The sequence below is a fragment of the Balaenoptera physalus genome, assembly GCF_965194825.1.
Source record: "Balaenoptera physalus genome assembly, chromosome: 8".
Classification (NCBI taxonomy): domain Eukaryota; kingdom Metazoa; phylum Chordata; class Mammalia; order Artiodactyla; family Balaenopteridae; genus Balaenoptera; species Balaenoptera physalus.
Window position 1 is genome coordinate 1,954,635 of NC_138887.1, and position 22,025 is coordinate 1,976,659.

Consider the following 22,025-nt stretch of genomic DNA (forward strand, 5'->3'; position numbering starts at 1 on the left):
GCGGGCTGGAGAAAGGGCTTCATTTAGGGCCCAAGCTTGCCCACCCCACTCCACCCCCCCATCACCTGTGGCTTCTGAAATGTTCCATCGTGGGACATGGTGAGCGGCAAATGGAAGCCATCCCTAAGTCCAGAATCGCCAGTGAAAAGCTTTTAGGAATTTAGGAGCTAACAAGGCTCCAGGAAGCTTCCAGCCAGTGATAACCAGGGCCCACCCGGACTGACATGACAACACTTCCTTCTCTCATCGGGCTCATTCACGGATGGCCACTTCCGTGACATTAAGTTCCAGGAGGCGAAGGGTCCTGTCTCGTGCATCACTCTGGTCCTAGCGCCCGGCACAGACCCTGGCACGTGGTGGAGTTGAGTGACTGTGGAAACATTATTGTTTTGGGGTTTTCCTGTTGATCAGTTTTCCACCCTTGTTGCTTATCCTACGACCCGTGGAACTTTTTCTTTTTATTGAACTATAGTTGATTCACAATATTGTGTTAATTTCAGGTGTACAGCAAAGTGATTCAGTTATACATATACATATATCTATTCTGTTTCAGATTATTTTCCCATGTAGGTTATTACAGAGTATTGAGCAGAATTCCCTGTGCTATACAGTAGGTCCTATTTGGTTATCTATTTTATATATAGTAGTGTGTATCTATTAATTCTATACTCCTAATTTATCCCTCCCCCAACCTTTCCCCTTTGGCAACCACAAGTCTGTTCTCTATGTCTGTGAGTCTCTTTTCATTTTGGAAATAAATTCATTTGTGTCATATTTTAGATTCCACACGTAAGCGATATCATATTGTATTTGTCTTTCTCTGTCTGACTTACTTCACTTAATATGATCATCTCTAGGTCCATCCATGTTTCTGCAAATGGCATCATTTCATTTTTAATGGCTGAGTAGTAGTCCATCGTATATGAATACCACATCATATTTATCCATTCATATGTTGATGGACATTTAGGTTGTTTCCATGTCCTGTCTATTGTAAATAATGCTGCTATGAACATAGGGGTGCAAGTATCTTTTCAAATTAGAGTTTTGTCTGAATATATGCCCGGAAATGGGATCATTGGATCATATGGCAACTCTAGTTTTAGTTTTTTGAGGAAGCTGCATATTGTTCTCCATAGTGGCTGCACCAACTTACATTCCCACCAGCAGTGTAAGAAGGTTCCCTTTTCTCCACGCCCTCTCCAGCATTTGTTATTTGTAGACTTTTTGATGATGGCCATTCTGACCAGTGTGAGGTGGCACCTCGTTGTGGTTTTGAAACTGTGGAACTTTTTAAGGAGTCAACTTACTGAATCAGAAGCTAAGAAGGTGTGGTCTGGAACAGATGTATTTGCTGAAATTTCTGAGGAAACTGATACTCACAGATTTTGACCCCAAGCACCCAGCTAGTAACTGCCAGGGCTGGTCTGCTATCCCAGGTTTGTTGCCTGTACATCCTCGCACACCTGACTGCATTCGTCCCCTCAGTCCTCAGACTCCGACAGTTCCTGGTGCAGGACCGTCAGTGGGCACTGTCCACGGCGAGCTGGCCCCAGGTTGACACACACCTCAACAAACCGAAAACATCTGTCACAGAGGAACTTCCTTTTCAGTTGGGGGAGGGGGGGTTGTTAATTCTTAAAATTGGTTTGCATTTCACAGTCAGAGATACTATCCATGTGCTATAAATCATAATCTTTTCCACTCATTAGGAAATAGATGGTTTGTCTTCCTTTGGGCTCATTTTGTCCTTTTCTAGAGGGGAAGCCTGGATTGCAATCTTGGGGGGACTTGGCCAAACTCCACCGCATTCTCTACCAAGCCCAATTTTACGAGGGACCCGCATCCCCTCCCGCGCCTCCCGTGGACCCTGATCTAGTAGCACACTGTCACATTTGGAGTCAAAGAGACCAGAAGAAATGGAGCTTCACACCTCCTGCTCCTGTTAGCAGGACTGGAACGGTGGCCTTTCAGCCCCGAGGCGGGGATTTCAACTCTTCTTAACTCTGAGCTATGCTAACTAACCTTCTTCAGATAAAGTCCCTTTCTTGCCTAAGCGTGTCCCTTTCTGCTGCTTGCCACACAGACCATGACACCCCGTTACCATCCCCCCCAGGCGCTCGCCCACTTTCTGACCAAGTACTGATGCTTCTACCCATGAAACAGCCTCAGGGCCATCCTCCTGCCCCACCTGGACCCCCGCAGCAGCCCTGCGCTCAGGGCACAGCCCTGGTCCCCACGTCCAGGTGCACAGCCTGCAGCCCACCCCCCCCATCCCACACACAGCCACGAGGTCATCCTAACCCGGGCACTGGATGGCCCTACCTCGGGGGCCCCCGCCTTCTTCAAGGGCTCCGCATCAACAGCTGGACCGACCCCCTGACTTTGCAGAGCCACAGGGCCCTCTGTGACCTGCCCCTACCTCCTGCTCGCCACTTCCTCTTCTCTCCCTGTGTCCCTGCCCCGCCCGTCAGCAGGAAGTTTGCTTCAGTAACACTGCATGGGTTTCCCAAAGCATGAGATGACCTTGACCTCTGGGCTTCGGCGCATACTATTTCTTCAGCTGGGAATACTCCTCTCTTCTTGTTCACTCGGCAAGTTCTCGCTCGAGCTTGGAGATTCTGTCTGTCCTCCCTCCACGGTGGAGCCTTGTGGGGTGGTCAAAAGCTCATGCTCTGCAGCCAGGCTAAAGAGCCGTGCATCTCGATCCTGTCACCTGATGACCACATCACCTCGAGGAAGTCATTTTTACCTCTCTAGACCTCAGTTTCCCCACACGTAAAACGCTCCTTCCTAGGGTTCACTGTGAGGATTGATCCAGATTGAGCGTGTTGACACCTAGCACAGAGGCTCAGGAAAGCTAAATATTGTCGTCACAGTCATCGCCTTGTACCACTGTATTGTTTACACCTGCGTTTCTGCACTAAACTGTAGACAACTCCTTCCTATCAGAGGCAAGGTCTTTCCTGTACGTGTACACAGTGTTCAGAGCCCTGGCACGTAACGTGCTCTGGGTAAATGTGTTGGTTCGATGCCCAGCTGCAGCAAGGCTTGGCTGATGGCGGGAAGTTTTGAATGCACTTCTCACTTTGATAAACCAGAAAAAGAAGACCCCCGTGGGGAGAGTGTGAGGCACCCACTCATCACGGTCTTTGCTGTCCGTACAGACCTGCAAAAACACCGTCCACGGAAGACAAGCCCAGACATTTTAGTTTTCAGTAATGCTTTGGAAGATTTGCCCTTGAGAGTTGAGGGCAGAGGTGGGACCCACCACATCTCCAATGACTGAGGAAACACCGGGAGTCCATTCAGGGAAATGGTCACGGTGGTGGGCTTTGGGCCCTGGGGTGAAGGGTGCCTGAGGCAAAGGGAACTGAAAAGGGCAGAGGTTTATGACAGAGCAGAGCCAGCTGAAATCACTTTTTTTCTTCTGGAAATGTGTGGCGTGTCCTACATCAGAGTTTGGGCCAGTGTAATCATTAGCAGTTTGGGCCAAGGCGTCAGATGAAATTTCAGCTCCATCCCTTAATAGGCACCTTACGTGTGAATTTGGGGACTTTTTAACATCTTCAAACTTCCGTGTCCTCGTACGTAAAGTGGAACAGTAATACGTACGCCATGGGGCTGCTGGGAAGATTGATGTTCCACTGCATAAGAAAGATTTTGTGGCGTTCCTGTCCTATACGGAAAGTGCAAATGATGATTGCGATGATTATGCATCCTAAGACACTTTCTGTAGCTTAATATACATTCTAGATCCAATGGGGATCTCCAAGCGGCTTGGGAAAAGAAAACAAATATAACTTTTGGAGAACAGCTGCAAAAACTATAATCTACATGAGAAACAGAAGCTATTTAATGAGTCCTTATTCTGTTCCAGGCGGGATGCTAGGCACCTCATGTTTTGTCTTATTTCCTCAACATCCAAGGGTTACACACCAAAGTATTTGCAAGGCTCCTTCTTCTTCCAGAAATTCTCAGGATGGAGACCCCAGACTGTGCATCCAATCAGAGCAGACGAGCATCTGTATTTGAACATTGCTGTACATTGATCAGCAATAACGGGGTTAATGATGCTCTTAGGCAAAGAGTCTCAATTATGTTTCAACATTAACACCCATTAAGATGAATGACAACGCATTATAAGTAGTGTTTCCATTTGAAATTGAAATTGTATCAATTAGCCTTTAAACTAGCCCAAATAAATTCCGTTTGGTAGCTCAAAAATGATTCAAATGCCATGATTTTGAATAAGAGGTTTTTAAAAAGAGTTTTATTCTCTTCTAAAGATTCATACTAATAATCATCATATCCGTGTCTATGATCTCTTAAGAGAGAAGAGGAACAGGGACCAGCAGCTGGTAAATCATCCCAGCTGATGAGGGGTGAGCAGCAATTATAAGAACGGTGACTTCCCAAAAGGGAAAAGAAACACAGAGGAACGAGGTCCCTTCACACTGATGCCGATGGAGAGAAGTCTTAAAATCTGGGAAGAAGGGGGTCCAGATATTTAATGGGTCCTGTGATGCCACAGACTCTCAAAGATGCCTTGGCTCCAACTTCCAGTGGGCCCTCCATCCCAGCCATCACATAGCAGGTCTGTGGCCCAGAATCTAGAAGGATATTCCTCTTCTCAGTTCCCATCTGGCTCTCCTGCAGCTTCCCCTTTGATGACGCACACACCTGCCTCCTGTCTGAGTGTAGGCACCACTGAAGGCGTCGGCCCGACTCTGCTCATCTCTCCAGCACCCCCATCTCCCTTTACCTGGTAGACGCGTGCTAACAAACACATGCCCAGGTAAACAAACACCCATCCTTTCAGACAGTGGAGCAGCTCATTGATGTGTACACACGTTTGCTGTCTGCCTCTTGATGAAACTCCCGAACTATTTCTCTGCCAGAGTTCGGATTAGACCTTCCCCTTCTGCGTTCAAGGCCAGAGGTGGACATGGGCAAGATGCAGCGAACATCCAGGGCTGCTGCCCGACCGTCATGGGACCAGGCGTAGGGCGGGGCTGGCACTGGGTCAAAGGGTCACAAAGAGAAAACACTCAAGAAACACCAGCCCTTGCCCCCTGCGTGCTGCAAGGGTGCGGTGCCCACGGGCTCCTGAGGTTGGGAACCCAGCTTCTCCTTCTGGTCCTGGAGCAGCTGGAGGAGAGGCACAATCTCCTTCCTTGTCTTCTCTGTTGCTGCCCTCAGCACAGCTCACCTGACCCAGAGCACAGCTGGGCAGCGGGACCAACACAGCCGTACGCAGAGGCACCCACGTGTCCTGGCCATGTGCTGAGCCCAGGGTGTCCTGCTGGTGACGTCATCACATCACCCTGCTCCAGCCCTCAGTCACCAGCCCATCCACCCTGCTGAGGGTGACACTAATTTCCTCTCTGTGGGCCCAGAGCCCTGGGTGACCAACAGCACTGGAGGACAGACGTGCCATTCTGCTCCCTTGGTCCACGTGTCCTGCCCCCCTCTACACACACACACACACACACACACACACACACACATTTTTTTTTTGAGAATGTTGACTACAAACTTTTTATTAGAGATTAACCAGCCAGAGTGTCATGGTTGAAGTATTACTGCATAAAGCACTGAATGACCATGTCCCGTTTGACTGACAGGAGCTGGTTCTGTTTCCTGAAATTTTTTTAAAATTATAGTTGATTTACAATGTTTCAGGTGTACTGCAGAGTGGTTCAGTTATTTGAATATATATATATATATATATATATATATATATATATATATATATATATATATATTATTTTTCAGATTCTTTTCCATTGTAGGTTATTACAGAATATTGAGTAGAGCTCCCTGTGCTATACAGTAGGTCCTTGTTGGTTATCTATCTTATATTTAGTAGTATGCATCTGTTAATCCCAAACTCCTAATTTATCCCTCCCTCCCCCTTTAGTAACCATAAGCTTGTTTTCTATGTCTGTGAGTCTATTTCTCTTTTGTAAATAAGCTCATTTGTATCATATTTTTAGATTTCACATGTAAGTGATATCATGTGATATTTGTCTTTCTCTGTCTGACTTACTTCACTTAGTCTGATAATCTCCAGGTCCATCCATGTTGCTGCAAATGTCATTATTTCATTCTTTTTTATGGCTGAGTAATATTCCATTGCATATATGTACCACATCTTTTTTATCCATACACACATTTTTGCATGTGGTTCCCAAGAGTCTCAGATCTCCAAAGCCACCATTAGGGAAGGGCGCCCCACCTAAGCTGTCGCGTTTTCTTCCCTGGAAGGTGCTGGGAGGTGGCCATGGAACACAATTTGTCTCCATGTTGTGAAACTCTTTACACTTTTGTAAAACTGTCTGACATTTGAACCTTCACAAGTCCTTTGCTTCTCAAATGAGTAATGGAAGATTAAACAGTTCTAAGCAACTTGCTTTTCAGGACGGGACTGAGTCTTGCTTTAAGACAGTTGCTGCCTTTCTCCCTGGACCTCTCACCTCTCTCGGGAGCCTGGGTGCCAGGCTGGACTCTCAGCTCTAACATGCCCTGGTTTGTCCTTGAGCATGGTTTCAAACTGAAGTATAGCTGATTTACAATATTATAGTAGTTTCAGGTATACAACATAGTGATTCAATATTTGTATAGACTATACTCCATTTAAAGTCATTACAAAACAATGGTACATTTCCCTATGAAGTAAAATACATCCTTGTTGCTTATCTATTTTATACATAGTAGTTTGTACCTCTTAATCCCATATTCATAATGTGTCCCTCTCCCTTCCCCTTTGGTAACTATGTTTGTTTTCTATGTCTGTGACTCTGTTTCTGTTTTTAATCTTTGAAAGGCTTGTCTACTTTGTCTGTAAAATGGGTGCAGTCATTATACCCGCCTGGAAAATAAGATGATCCAGGAAAATAGAAGTCCTCAATAAATGTAAGTGAATATTTTATGACAATGATGGTTGCGTCAGTCCCATGGCCATGGTAGCTATAGCCCAGAGGCAGCCATACCTGGATGATGGATTAGAACCAGAGAATCCTGTGCCCACACAGTTACTGGTTATACGACCTGAACAAATAACTTCTTCCTCCCCAAAATGAGGGGTAATATCCCTCGAATGTCTTCCATCCCCCTCTCTCTCCAAAGGCGAGGTGGAATTGGGTCTTATCAGGTTGGCTGTTAGCTGCATGCGTCTGGGTAAGACTCCACCTCCGTGGGTCCAGGTTTGTTCATAAAGTAGGGTCAGTGATCCCCTCACAGTCAGGGCTGCTGTGGAGCTAACACACTCACTGGCACACGTGTCTGGCACGAAGCAGACGCTCAGGAAAAAGACATGATACACCAACTGGGAGTGCCCACAAAATCAGTCGTGAAACCTGTGAAACGTCTTCATGGCTCTATTTGTTCTGTGATGACATAAATATAGGACCTCTGGTCCAGAAGCAAAACGGAAAGAAAGAAGAACTATAAGTGCCACTTCTTGGCGGGAGAGACCTAAGCCCCTACTATCCCTCTTCCCAGGCCCCCACCCCTGCCATTGCAAAACGCAAGGGTAGCTTAATGGACCTCATGCTGGGGAACCCGGATGAATTTTATTTGCAGAGAAGGCTCAGTAATGTCCGGGAAAACACAGGCATATGCATCCACATTGTATCATCACGTGAACTTGTAGAAAGTCGAAGCGGTTAGTAAAAGCCGCATGGACATATAGACACTACCAAACGTAAAATAGATAGCTAGTGGGAAGCAGCCGCATAGCACAGGGAGATCAGCTCGGTGCTTTGCGACCACCTAGAGGGGTGGGATAGGGAGGGTGGGAGGGAGGGAGACGCAAGAGGGAGGAGATATGGCGACATATGTATATGTATAGCTGATTCACTTTGTTATAAAGCAGAAACTAACACACCGTTGTAAAGCAATTATACTCCAATAAAGATGTTAAAAAAAAAAAAAAAAGCAAAGATGAACTCTGGAATTGTCCTCCCCGACTTAACAGCTGTGTAGCCCTTCAGGGCCTCCGTTTCCTCCTTGGTAAATGGCACTCTCAGCAAGGACTAACTCATGGAACTCCAGAAGGATCAGGTGAGATGGTGTGTGCGGAGGTACTTTGTAAACTGTAAAGCCCTGTGCAAATGTGACACAGTGTTACTGGTCCAAGCAGGAAAAGACTCTTGGAGATTTCCTGGGCTAGTTGCCCCTAGCCGTCCTAGAGCCAGGAGGAAGCTACCTTCTTTCTTAAATTTTATAACTAGTTGATTAACAATGTTGCGGAAGCTACCCTCCTGTAGAACAGAAGCTCCTGATTGTGTGCCCACGCCCCTGACAGATACGCACAGGCTCTGACTCCCGCCTGTAAGCAGGGCTGTGTCCACACGTGGTGGGCCCAGGCTCCCATCCCTCGGCCACCTGCCTTTTCCTCCCGCCACTGCCCTGAAGCCGGCTGTCCCCTGGGGCTGCTGACGGCTCTGCCTCAGCTGTACAGAGGACCTCTGTCTTCCAGCCCTGTCCTCCTGGGATGCAGATGCTGCAATCGGGCCCAACTAGTGGTGTGAGGAGTGAGGGCACCAGAGGCACCCACTGCTCCCAGGGGGTGGAGCCAGAGGACAGACGGCCCTCCTCTGTGACTCCAGGGGCAATTCTGGGGTGCGTCCCACAGCCCCCGAAGGGCCCTGTCCAGGTGGGGTCCAGCACCCCAACAGGGACTTTATCTCCTCTCCTTATCCCCACCCCTAATCCTGGGGACCACTGCCTGCACACCAGCCCTTGCTTCATTGTCCTTTCTGCCAGGAACCCAGGCTTCACCTCTTAGCCAGTGGGCTGCCCCCAAAGATGATCTGGCAGCCCTCCCCCCTTTTCATGGCACCACTGGGTCCCCATGAGCTTAATAGGGCCAGGGTTTGACGGAGCTTCCAAATGACTCGCTGAGTACACAGGCTCAGCAAGGACCAGAATTTGGCCAAAGCTTTTCCTTCCTTGTCTCCACGGTGTAGGCTGTGGTCTGGCGGAAAGAGCAAAGCTTAGGAGTGAGAAAGTGAGGCTGGAAAACCAGCTCCATCAGTGACTTCTGGGTGAATCTGGGCAGGACACGTAAAGCTCCCTAAGCCTCACTGTCCCCACCTATGGAGCTGGGGTCATAACCCCACCTCACCACACACCCGGCGACAGTTACACTAGGTGACGGGACAGAGCTGTCACCTGAAGATTGGTGACTCTGCTGATGGTGATGAACATCAATTTGCTGCCTGGTGCTTTCTGAGTTTGCGTTCTCCGTATAAGGAAGGAGAGACTCTCTCTCTATGTACTCCTTTTCCCTTGATATTTTAAGGCAGTAATAAAAAAATTCTGACTCCTTTTACCATTCTTTCTGAATTTGTCTCTTCTCCTCTCTTCCCCCGAGCCTTAATTGACCCTTTATTACTCTCTTGCTCGTTCGTTTTCCATTTCCAATATAGTTCCAGGCGGGTAGCTCTAAAGCTACCGCGTGAACCTGTCTAACCATAAATACAACTTGACAAACTATTTCCCAGCAGCTGGTAACATGAGAAGGGAGGCCATAGTCGCTTCTCGTCTCATTGAGCCTCACACGTCCTTTCAACACACATGGCAGACCCCAGGGAAATGATATGATTTTGCTTAGACTTCAGACAATAAAAACTGACCCTCAACCTGGGCACCGATTTTCAGACCTGCCTCTTCTCTCTGCTGCTAGAAAAGTCACGGCCATTATGAGAAGGATGGTGCAGGCCCAGGACAAAGAACCCGGCAACCCACGACTGCACACAATGTCATTTGCACCCAGAGATGAATGGGGACTTGATTTCTCATTATCAGGCCACCGAGTTGAATGGGGGAGGGGGTGTCATCAGGGGAAAGAGATGCAGGCACACAGTTTAAATAATTTTAATTGGAGTAGAGTTGATTTACAATGTTGTGTTAGTTTGAGGTGTACAGCAAAGTGAATCAGTTATACATGTACATATATCCAATCTTTTTTAGATTCTTTTCCCATATAGGCCATTACAGAGTACTGAGTAGAGTTCCCTGTGCTCTACATTAGGTTCTTATTAGTTATCTATTTTATATATAGTAGTGTGTATGCATCAATCCCAATCTCCCAAGTTATCCCTCGCCCCTCTCCTGCTTAGTAACCATAAGTTTGTTTTCTACATCTGTGATTCTATTTCTGTTCTGTAAATAAGTTCATTTGTACCATTTTTTTAAGACCCCACATACGTAGAATCTATGTAACGAGAGTATTTAATCCTCGCTTAAAATTTTAGGATACCCACAGATAATTCCTTCACATAATATATAGAAAATGTAAGGCTATTGACTTTCCATCACTCTTTCTATAGGTTGTGACTGAAAATGATCCACTAGCTGTGTCTGAAGAAGCCAAGCTATGTTCACCTCCCGGAGTAGAAAACAGTTTTCCTTCCTGATATCTGTAGGTGACCTGCTTCGTCAGCGTGGGGTACAAACTCAATCACATTTTTTTCTTATTAGTTGCTTGAGCCCTCACCTGCCCTTATTAGCAAAAATGTCTGTATTTCCCTTCTGAGGCTGACGTGGTCCAAGGAACCAGCTCTGAGTCCACTTCCAGGCAGAGGGGCGGAGCATGGGATACCCAGCCAGGTCTGCTCACCTGTCACCACTTCCTGCTGGACACCCGTTCTGCCGGTCTGACGGCCACTGTCCGTTCTGCGCTGGTTCCTGGGCTGCCCCAGGCACCGGCCATGGGGCTGCCCTGCCTGGAGCCTGGGGTCACCCCCCCGTGTGCATCTGCCCCATCCAGGATGGCTCACCTTCACCCCCAGTCACAGGGCAGCCATCCAAGCAGCCGCCCTGGCTGTGCCCACCTCGGCCCCTGACCTCCTGCTGAGCTGGATCCTTTGCTGGCGGAGGAGTTTAGTTAAAACCCCAGTCGGAGGGGCCTGGGGTCCTCATCCCTTCCCTTCCGAAGGCTCTGGGCTCTTTATCTAAATTGGTCCACCCCCTTTCCCCGGGGCTCTGAACCCCTATGGAGGGGATGGTGTCTCAAGTCAAATAAAAAGTCACTCTCTCTTCTGCCTTCTGAGAGATTTTGCTCAAATGTCTCCTATTTAACAGACATCCTTTCCAAGGTGGATTTCTGCTTCTGCCACACAAAGCTGTGGTTGAAGTAATTGAGTAAATAAAGTTTAAAAACCGGGTATTCGTTGTTCAAACACTAGTACCTCTGATGTGTAAGAGAAAGATTCGCTTTGTTGAGGCTCTTTCTGGCTGCCCCAGGCCTCTCCAGCTCTAGCCAACTCTGTTGCCATCTCACACTCTTGCTGTAATATTCCTGACGTCACCCTAGATGGAGTCCTGTGAACTTCACCTGTGTGGAAGGGCACTCGCCCTGCTTCCCTGACCACTCTTCACTGCTTGTGGTCTTGTGGGGAGAAACCCTAAATATGACTCTTCATTTGTTCAGTGCATCACATGTAAGCCAGGCTGCGGCATGGGGCTCATCAGGGAAGGAGGAAAGACGCAGAGCAGGGGCAGGGGTGGGGATGGGACCGCAGCCTGGTCATGACTGCCCTTCCGCAGCGTCTAGGCTGTCAAAATGCCTGAACCGCTCAGAGAGCAGCCCCAGCCTCAGGCAACAGGACATCACAGGGTAGCCCACGCTTTAGCCAAAGGGTCAGAGACAAATCCTGTGAAGGGGATCAATTTCTCACACTGCCCAGGAACACCTCCCCTTTTCCCCACAGCTACCGAAATCCTCTGCATCCTTCTAACACCTGTTCAAATGCCAAGTCCCAGAAAAACCTTCCACCGACTTCCACAACTTGGGCCGTAGTTATTGGAACAGCAAGGCATCTCGCACTCCATCACCCGGGATGTGTAACAGACACTGAAGACTGGGGCCTAAACAACAGGCACTCATTTCTCCTGGTTCTGGATGCTGGATGTCCAGGGTCAGGGTGCCAGAAGACTTCATGTCTGTTGGGGAGCTACTTCCTGGTTCATGGATGGCTGTCCTCTTGTTGTGCCCTCACGTGGCAGGACGAGAGCTAGAGAGCTCCCTGGGGTCTCCTTGTAAGGGTGCTAATCCCATTATGGGGGCTCCACCCTCGTGACCTAATTACCTCCCAAAGACCCCACCTCCTAACACTGCTACATCATGAGGTTAGGATTTCAATATATGAATTCTGGAAGGGGCTGGGCATGAACATCCAGCCCATAACACACACCAAATGAGTCACACAGATAGCACAGCTAGAGCCAAAAGAGACAATGACAAGTGTTGGCGAGGATGGAGGGAAGTTGGAACCACCATTCACCACTGGTGGGAAGGCAAAGTGGTGCAGCCACTTTGGAAAACAGTCTGGCAGCTCCTCAAATGGTTCAGCACAGAGCTATGATGTGACCCAGAAACTCTACTCCCAGGCACTGAGCCAAGAGAAATGAAAATGTGTGTCCCGCCAAAGCTGGTACACGGACATTCATAGCAGCACTATTCACAATAGCCTAAAAGTGTAAACCACCCACACGTCCATCAACTGAGGACTGGATAAACAAACTATGGGAAATCAATACAATGGAATATTGTTTGGCAATAAAAGAGATGAAGTGGCAACGCAGGCACGACGTGGAGGAACCTCAAAAACGTGATGCTAAGTGAAAGAGCCAGACACGAAAGTCCACATATTATATGATTCTATTTTTATAAAACGTGCAGAATAGGCAAATCTATAGAGACATAAAGTAGATTATTGGTTGCCAGAGGCTCGAAGAGGAGAGCTGGGGTGGGAGGGTATGATCGTTACTAAGGTACAAAGTTTCTTTTGGGGGTTATGAAATATTTTTAACTTTGATCATGGTGATAGTTTCACATTTCTGTGAATATACTAAAAAAACACCAACTTGTACAATTTCAACAGGTGAATTCTCAGGTATGGGATGGTATCTCAATAGAACTGCTACAAATTGAAGTACAGGAGAAAAGAAGAAGAGAAGCATGATACTTATTTATGGCCTGAGCAGCAGGGCAGATCTGTTTATTGAGACAGGAAGACCCATTTAATGGCAGTGAGATCTAAGAGCTCGGCCATGACCCTGGTAAGATGGAGAAACACACTTGCACAGATGTGCCAAGTGTGTGGTTGGAGGTGAGAGTCTGGATTTTCAGGGAGAGGCCTGACCAGCAGGAACAGAATTGGGGTAATGAGCACGAGCATGGTGTTTGAATCCACAGAGCTGGGTGAGGTTCAGGTGAGGGCAGGTGAAGAGGAGAGTGGTCTGGATCAGAGCCATTGGGCCCAGCAATGTTTCAACACCAAGCAGAGAGATTGGAAAGGAGGCTGAGATAAGAGGAAGAGCATGGGCTAAGGATCCCCAGAGGCCTGCAGGAGAAGCAGATGTAAGAAGGAAATGGTGCTTAATACTGTCAAGAGGTCGAATTAGCCAAGATCTAAATGTGCCCTTTGGGTTGGGCCTGGAGTTCCTCGGTGCCTGGCAAGAGCTGTAGGGGGTGGAGGGCTGGCTGGAAGGGCTGGAACAGAGAGCGCAAAGCACAGCAGTGCTGGGTGACCAGGAACCACCCTGCAGGGAGCGTTGCTGGACAAGTGGCAGGAAAAGGGTCCAGGAGCAGGAGGGGGATAGGAGACCAAGAGTGGGACTTTTTTTTCCTTCTTCTTTTAAGATGTGAGATCCTAAAACATGCATGTATGTGCATGTCCATGATTTAACAGAAGGGCAGTCTGGGGGCAGGATTTCTTCTTTCTTCCTCAGGAGATCTCGGTCTTTGCTCTGAAGACCTTCAACTAATTAGACAAGACCCACCCACATATGGAGTGCAATCTGCTTTACTCAATGTCTGCTGATTTAAATGTTAATCTCACCTAAACAAACAAACAAACAAACAAACAAATACCTTTCACAGCAACATCCACAGTGGTTGTTTGGTCAAAAGCTGCCTAAAGAGCCTAACCAAGTTGACACATAAAATTAACCATCACACCACGTGAAGATGTAGACACTCAGTCTGAGTGATTCACATGGGTGGACCTGTCAGTTGGCTGAGGCCATGCTGCTAATATATAATACGAGGTAGATTCCAACCCCAGACAATCTCCAGGGCCCTGGCTGGCCCTTCTCCTTCCCCTGGGGTCTTCGGCTGCAAACCTCTACCTCTCTGCTCTCAGGGCTCCCCTTGGGCCTCAGCGGGTCTCTGTGTTTCTGGTTCACATTGAGCTTCACAGGACGTGCTCTTAAGCTTGCTTATTCACCAGCATTACATGTGAATAGACCTTAGACTTAGGACACAAGTCCTAAGACATTAGGACACAAGTCCTAAGACATAATTGACATTCAATCTACAATAAATTTCCTCTAGAACTGCATCAACATGGGAGAATGTAAGCGTCACTTGACCACCCCTGCCTTTCCCATCATCCTCCCAGCCAGTGCCACCCCACCCTTCAAGCAGCCCCCTGGGGAGCCCTCACTTCCCCAGATCCATCCTGATGGGGGCTGTCAGCTCCTGTCACCCCTCCAGGTTTCTGGAAGTCTCCAGCCTGCTTTCGATGAGATCACTGTCAGAGCTTATCCCTTTTAGTCTCAAATCACAGCTAAACTTGAGACTGTCATCTCTTACGACTCTCCCCAGGTTTGAGGCCAACATAGGGGATTATGGTGTAGAAAGGAGAACTTGAAGCCGTGTCAGCTGGTCCCGCTCCTGGCATCACTCAGCCTCATCAGCCTGCAGTCCCTCCTGATCCCAGTGCAGCTGCCATGTCACTGGATCTCCCCGTTCTTCCTCAGGACGCCCCCCAAACTCCAGCTCCATCTTTGCCCCCAGCCGCAGTCACAGAACAAGGTGGGGGAACAGATGTCTTCTGACCGTCATCCCCGTCACCTGGGCAGAAAAGCCCTCTGCCTCCAGGAAAATAGATGCCTCTCACTGCACGTGGATTGTCTTCTTCAGAAGCAACTATACAACAGAAGAGAGCATCAAATTGCTCTGCACCGAAGAATGGAGGACGAACCTCCCCCCGCCCCACGACTGATTCAGACCCCAGAGACTGATCCCCACGTGAAAATAGCTTATTTGTCTCTGACCCAGTCAGATGACAAGGCCTGTGGGCTGTGCTCTGCGAACACAGGAGAAGCTGGGACCTGGGAATCAGGCTGCAGGAGGCTCGTAGCCGGGGCAAGAGGTAGGGAGGCTCCCAGGGGCCTGGCCTCCGTGAGTCACACATCAAGCCAGACCAAGGTGGGTGACGGAGCCGAGTCACTCTGACTCACCGCCGCCCCCCGTGGGCACAGGGCTCCTCCTGCCCTGCTGGGTGGGCGTATGGAAATGGGCCATGACTAACGGGGGGCTGCCACCAGCCTGGGTGCCGAGTTTTCCAGAGATAAGTGAGGTTCTGATTCTCATTTCTTTTCTAGCTCAAAATGTTGCTGGATATGTAAATGCAGTTTGAAAACCTTACACGTAATTTCCAAGTTGCTGAGAACATATTTGAATCACAGATTAAGAAAGCAAGACGGCAAGCGTCTCTTGTGTCTTTATAATAACGAGTATCTGGACTCTGAGACACAGAAAACAAACCTATGGTTACCAGGGGGAGGTGGGGGACGGATAAACTGGGAGATTAGGATTGGCATATACACACTGCTGTATATAAAACAGATAACTAATAAGGACTTACTGTGTAGCACAGGGAACTCTACTCAATACTCTGTACTGACCTATACGGGAAAAGAATCTAAAAAAGATTAGATATATGCATATGTATAACTGACTCACTTTGCTGTACACCCGAAACTAACACAACATTGTAAATCAAATATGTTCCAATTAAAAAAAAAAAAAAAAAGCTTTTCCCTATTTCCTTTTTCAAAGGAAGAGAATTGGATGACCCTGCCATGGAACACAGTTCATAGTTATTAAAATTGATTTTAAGGAGGAAAAAATGAGCTGGAATTTTCTCTCCTGATCTTCTTCCACTCTTAATGAGCAGCAGTGAGCCAATGTAATTATAAGTTTGCCACCGGTAAATCTATGTCTGTAGGACATATCATTTTCCAGGATAAAATGATGAATGCCCTTGTTCAAGTCTGTTAATTGCCAGGCATCTCTTCACAATGGACGTCAAGTGAAAAGACAGTAGTCTGGGTCCTGATCCTTCTTGGTCAACTGTCTGTTCTAAATGGGCAGGAACCCACCTGTGATTCGCTGAACATGGTAAACATGCACAAAGTTTGATTATGCAAATGAATGAGTAGTGGCTGATTTTACACTGGGTGATGTGCTCTTTTTTGCTCGTGTTTTGTGAAGGAATGTCAAGCTCGATTTCTCAAGGACTGTAAGGTCTTCAGTCTGGTCCGCTGCAAGTGTGCTGTAGGAACCCCCGCCTTAGCCGGAGGGAGCCCCTCCTCACTCTGAATGGCCCACTTCTGTCTTCCATCCTTTGCCTCCCCTGTTCCTCCAGCCCCGAATCTCAACCATTCGAACCTTAATCGCTGAAGGTTACTCATTTTCTGCTTCAAGTTCACATTTTCTTTCCCCTGAGATTTGCATAGACATTTTCCTTTCCTTGTTTGGGCTGTAACTCATGTCGTCCTCCACTGAACTCCCGAACGTGTCATCACCGTGCTGGGCATTTTGTGCACGTGACTTCTTTCAGGTGAAATGAGACATGTGGGCAGCTCACGGGGGTGTATGTGCGGAAGCTGTGGGGCATGTGCTGGGGGAATTGGAGAGAGAGCGGGAGATCCCATGGGTCTCTGATGGACCCTTTGGGCAGGGCCTCAAAAGGTTGGAAGGTTGCAGACCTGTGAGGGAACAGCATGAGGCAAGGGGGGGGGGGCGACCTGTCCAGGTGTGGAGAGCAGCAGGTGTGGCCACAGGAGGAGAGGAGGGAAGCCCAGGGGGCCGGAGTTTGAACCTAAAGCCACATGGATGCTTTCTGTTGAATGGGGGAATTTCAGTGTTCACCTCCTAGAGTAAGAGGTCCAATCTTTCTTTTGAAACCCAGGGGTAAGGAAAAAAGTGTCATTTGTGGAACCACATGTGTTCAGGTTTGTTGACTGTTTATTAGCTGGGGGATGTTGGATAAATTCACTCACCTTATTTGCACCCCCAGGTCTTCCGGGTCTTCTGGGGTGAGATGGAGGTAAGAACACGCATTTCATGGGGTGACATGTGCGTAAAATGGGACGACACAGACTAGTGCCAACAGGATGCCCAGTAAATCTCTCTGCCCAGCCTGGCCTATGTCCCCAGGCTGTGCTGCCTGATACCGAATTGCAGTGAAGAAAGAATGCGAGGTTTAGCCCAGATAAGCCAGTATAGGGTGACCAGATGTCACTTTTGAGGTTTTTTTAACTGAGTGGAGCTTTTGATGCAGGAAAACAAGGTAAAAATTTCCCAAGGGGTTTCTACAAGATTTCCAGCACTTCCTAAATTAGCCCCAACCAGTAAAACCACGAGCGAAGACCTCCTGGCAGGGCCCGCACGGCCATTTCCAGTCCCAACCGAAAGCAGGAAGCCTTGAGACAAGTCATAACTCAACTCTTCAGTTGGCTTCCAAAATTATCCACGTTCAGATCCCTGGGCATTTACACCAAAGATCGGGAGGTATTCTGATTTTATCTGTTCCAGATTATCGACTCGTTTTTGACCAAACCAATTGCAGATTCACTTCTAGCTACTGGAAATATTTTTACATCTTCCTCTTTACCGACACACGCTAAGCACAGATCTCTCCCCATGAGCAGTTCCCTGCAGCTGGCAGGAGCCCCTCTAAGCTGGAGCTCGTGTGCTATGAACCTGGGAAGGGAATGAACGGAAACCCTGCCCCTTGGATTCAGACCCCCTGAGTGCCATTCCCTGCCTCGTTACTTATTCTCTGGGTGACCTTAAGCAAACTGTTTAAATTTGCTGTCTTGGCTTCCTATTCTATAAAACAAAGAAGCTCCACATCCATTAGGGCGGCTACTATTAAAAAAGAAAGTGTTGGCGAGGAGGTGGAGGATGTGGAGAGATTGGAAACTGTTCATTGCTAGTGGGGATGTAAAATGGTGCAGCCACTGTGGGAAACAGTACGGCAGTTCCTCAGAAAGTTGAACAGACAATCAGGGACAATCAGGACTAACCACGTCTGGATATATTCTCCAAAGAATTGGAAGAACTGTCTCAAAAATTATGTGTATACCATGTTCATGGCAGCATTATTTGCAATAGCCAAAAGGTAGAAACAACCCAAGTGATGGATGAATAGATAAACAAATGTGGTATGTGTGTATATATATATATATATATATATATATATATATATATATATATATATATATATACACAATACAACATATTCAGCCTTAAAAAGGAAGGAAATTCTGACACATGCTACAACATGGATGGACTTTGAGGACATTATGCTCAGTGAAGTGTCTGTTGCAAAAAGACAAATACTGTAAGGTTACATCATATGAAGCACTTCGTGAAATTCACAGAGACAGAAAGGAGAATTGGGGGTGCCAGGGGCTGTGGGAGGGATAAGGGATGGGGCATCAGTGTTTAATGGGGACAAAGTTTCAGTTTCGGTGAAAGTCCAGGAGATGATTTTGGTGATGGTTGCACAACAATGTGAATGTACTTAATGCCATGGAAATGTACATAGTAGGGAGGTTCCTTAAAAAATGAAAACTAGAGCTACCATATGATCCTGCAACCACATTCCTTGGCATATATCCAGAGAAAACTATAATTCAAAAAGATACATGCACCCCAATGTTCATTGGAGCACTATTTACAATAGCCAAGACATGTAAACAACCTAAATGTCCATTGACAGATGAATGGATAAAGAAGATGTGGTATACATATACAATGGAATGCTACTCAGCCATAAAAAAGAACGAAATAATGCCATTTACAACAACATGGATGGACCTGGAGATTATCATACTAAGTGAAGTAAGTCAGAAAGAGAAAGACAAATACCGTATGATATCATTTATATGTGGGATCTAAAAATAAAGTACAAATGAACTTATTTATGAAACAGAAACAGACTCACAGACATAGGAAACAAACTTATGGTTACCAAAGGGGAAGGGGGGAAGGATAAATTAGGAGTTGGGATTAGCAGATACACACTATTATATATAAAATAGATAAACTACAAGGTCCTACTGTATAGCACAGGGAACTATACTCAATATTTTGTAATAACCCATAAGGGAAAAGAATCTGAAAAAACTGTATAACTGAATCACTTTCCTATACCCCTGAAACAAACATGACACTATAAATCAACTATACTTCAAAAAAATAAAAAATAAAAGAAGTTTTAAAAATGTTAAATAGTAATGTCATGTTATATGTATGTTAACACAACATTTTTAAATGGAGAGGCTCCTATTTCCATGAACGGTGTTTAGTCATTACGGTTCTTCTTTATCAGAAATCCTGTCCCAATTCATGCTTAGATTCCAGGCAAAGCACACACATCCGTACAGGTGGTCGCAGGACATGCTGCCCGCTGACGTGGCAGATTTCAGTGCATGGAAAGCTCTGGCTCTGTCTTTAGGGTGAGGACCTTCTCCGGCAGGTGTTCAGCTGTAGTGGTCCAGTACCCGATGGTCCTTCCAGCCTCTGGACACCTGGACATGCAGTTTTCTGGCTTCTCTGTGAGGAAGACTCAGGCCTGGAGCCCAGACGGTGATGCCAGGACAGGCTGGCCTCCTCACTTTTCCTCAGCTATTTTCCTGTATTGTTCTATTCTCTCTCTCTCTCTTTCTCTTTCTGCTCTTCTTGGCTTTACATGAACGATTCTCCCTCCTGCAATTCTTTAATCAAAGATCAACAAGCCAGGTGGAGAATGTTTCCATCTTTATCAAATAGATTTAGTTAAGATGGAGGGAGTAGAATGACTGGGTAGCCATGGTGCCAGCGGAGGAAAGGGCTGTCCCGGGAGAGGAAACACACTTTTGAGTAAAGACTTGAGATTATAGAATTGCCAGAGCACTGATCCTAAGTCAATGACTCCGTTTCTCTTTGGAAAATATTAATTAAATCCTCTGAGACTGGCATAGAGTAATAGACGTTCAGAAAATTGTGGACATGTTTCATTATGTCACTTTGGGGAATGGGATGAAATCAAGTGACATATGTTTTCTTTGAATTATCAGATAATTCCTCCACTCTGGTTCATTTTCCATGAGATTTTTCATTTTCTACCTTCTTAGGAAGCCTTTGCATGGTAACTCTGCAGAGTCACAAGCCAATACGCCACTTGTTACTGGGGCAGAGATGATCCAGCTTCCTGCGAGTACTTTGGAACATGGTTGCCAGTATTCCCCTCCTCTGAAAGGGTGGGCATGGCAGTGTCACTGATGCTGTAAGAACCCTGGGGTCGGCGTGAACTCCAGTGACCTCCTCCTGCATTCCCACCTGTGTCGTCTTTTCCCCCCTTGCAGCAAGCAGGCAAGGGTGCTTGTGTGATCCACAGCATAAAGTAAAGGTATGGGGCTTCTGAGATTAAGGTGTGAAAGGCTCTGATTTCCCTTCCTCCTCACTCTTTCTGCCCCTCTTCCTCCCCGACCCTGTGATGGATCGAATCCTCCTGCCACTAGCCTCGTGCTTAGACGTGGATGCTTCAACCTCTTCCAATGACTGCATCCCTGGCCAACAAATTCACTGCAATTTTAAGCCTCCCTCAGATTTCTTTAAATTGCTAAATTTGGGGACAACGTTTTACCCAGCAGCAGATGAGTAATACCAACACCATCGGTGTTTTCTGCCCTCGCATCTCAGGTTGTGCAGCTTCTTGCAGAAGAGCAGCAGTGTGGGTCTCAATCATGAGAGTTTTTGACTCACAATAGTTTTTAGTTCCCGTTCAGTAAAGCCAATAGAAGCCCAAGCCCATCCCTTTTTCTCTGGTGTCCTAGAGGTTCCTGTACCTTCCCTTGACTCCCCAGTGGCCTGTCCTGTGACCAGATGAGTTGAGATCGTGCTACAGACCCAGACGGGAGCCTCTGTTTCCAGCACTTGACATGCTGTCTGACCCCATCTCTGTGGTTTTGACAGGTGAGTAAAACGGGGCTAGCGTGGCCTGCGGGCCACATAGACATGATGCAAACGTTAGTTATGCCACTTAATGTCTTTGCACCATCTCTGGGAGGCTCAGTTTCCTTATCTGTAAAATGGACAAATAAGAATCTTGCGGGGTCGTCATGAGGATGGAACAAGATGATGCAGGGAGTCTCCGGTATGAAGGACGTGGTGTTGTGATTTACTGATGCATAACCAACTACCCCAAAACTCAGTAGCTTCAAACCCCGATGAGTAAGATCCCTGAGGGCCACGAGGATAGGCTGCAGCTCTGGCCGACTGGCCTCAGCTCATCCACGCAGCTCCTTTCAGCTTCAAGGTCAGCGGGGTTGAGGTCACATGTTGGGCAGTTGATCTTGGCCTCTGTTCTTCCCATGTGACCGCTCAGTCTCCAGAATACAACACAGGTGTCCCTACTCGGTGGTCTCAGGGCAGAGTTTCAAGAGATCAAAAGCAAAACCAGTGGATCTCCCAAGGTTTAGACCCTGAACTTGCACAATCCCATTTCCATTCATTTTATTATCAATTATACCAATACAAGTCACAGCTCCAGATGGCAAGGGTGGGAAATCCACACCATTTCTGGATGGAAGAGCCACCAAATCACATTGTCATGGGACACAAGTGCACTTTGGAAGGAATCTCTGCCCGTACTCTGCAAGCTACCACGAATGTGTAGGAATCTGTATCTGTACGATTCGTTGCCCCCGGGGTTCCCAGAGCAGCCATTAGAATAAAGTTCTGGAGCCTGGGTGACCTCAGTTTGCTTCCCCACTTGGAAGAGTTCTCTGTGTGGCCTCAGGACAGTTACTCAGCCCCTCTAAGTTTTACTTTCTTTATCTGCATTTTTTTTTCATGCCTCCACTTTCTCCAACCCTTGTACTTTCACCTTTAATGCTATTGTCACAGTCAGTCTTCAAAAATTAGAACAGAAGAGACAGGAATGGTG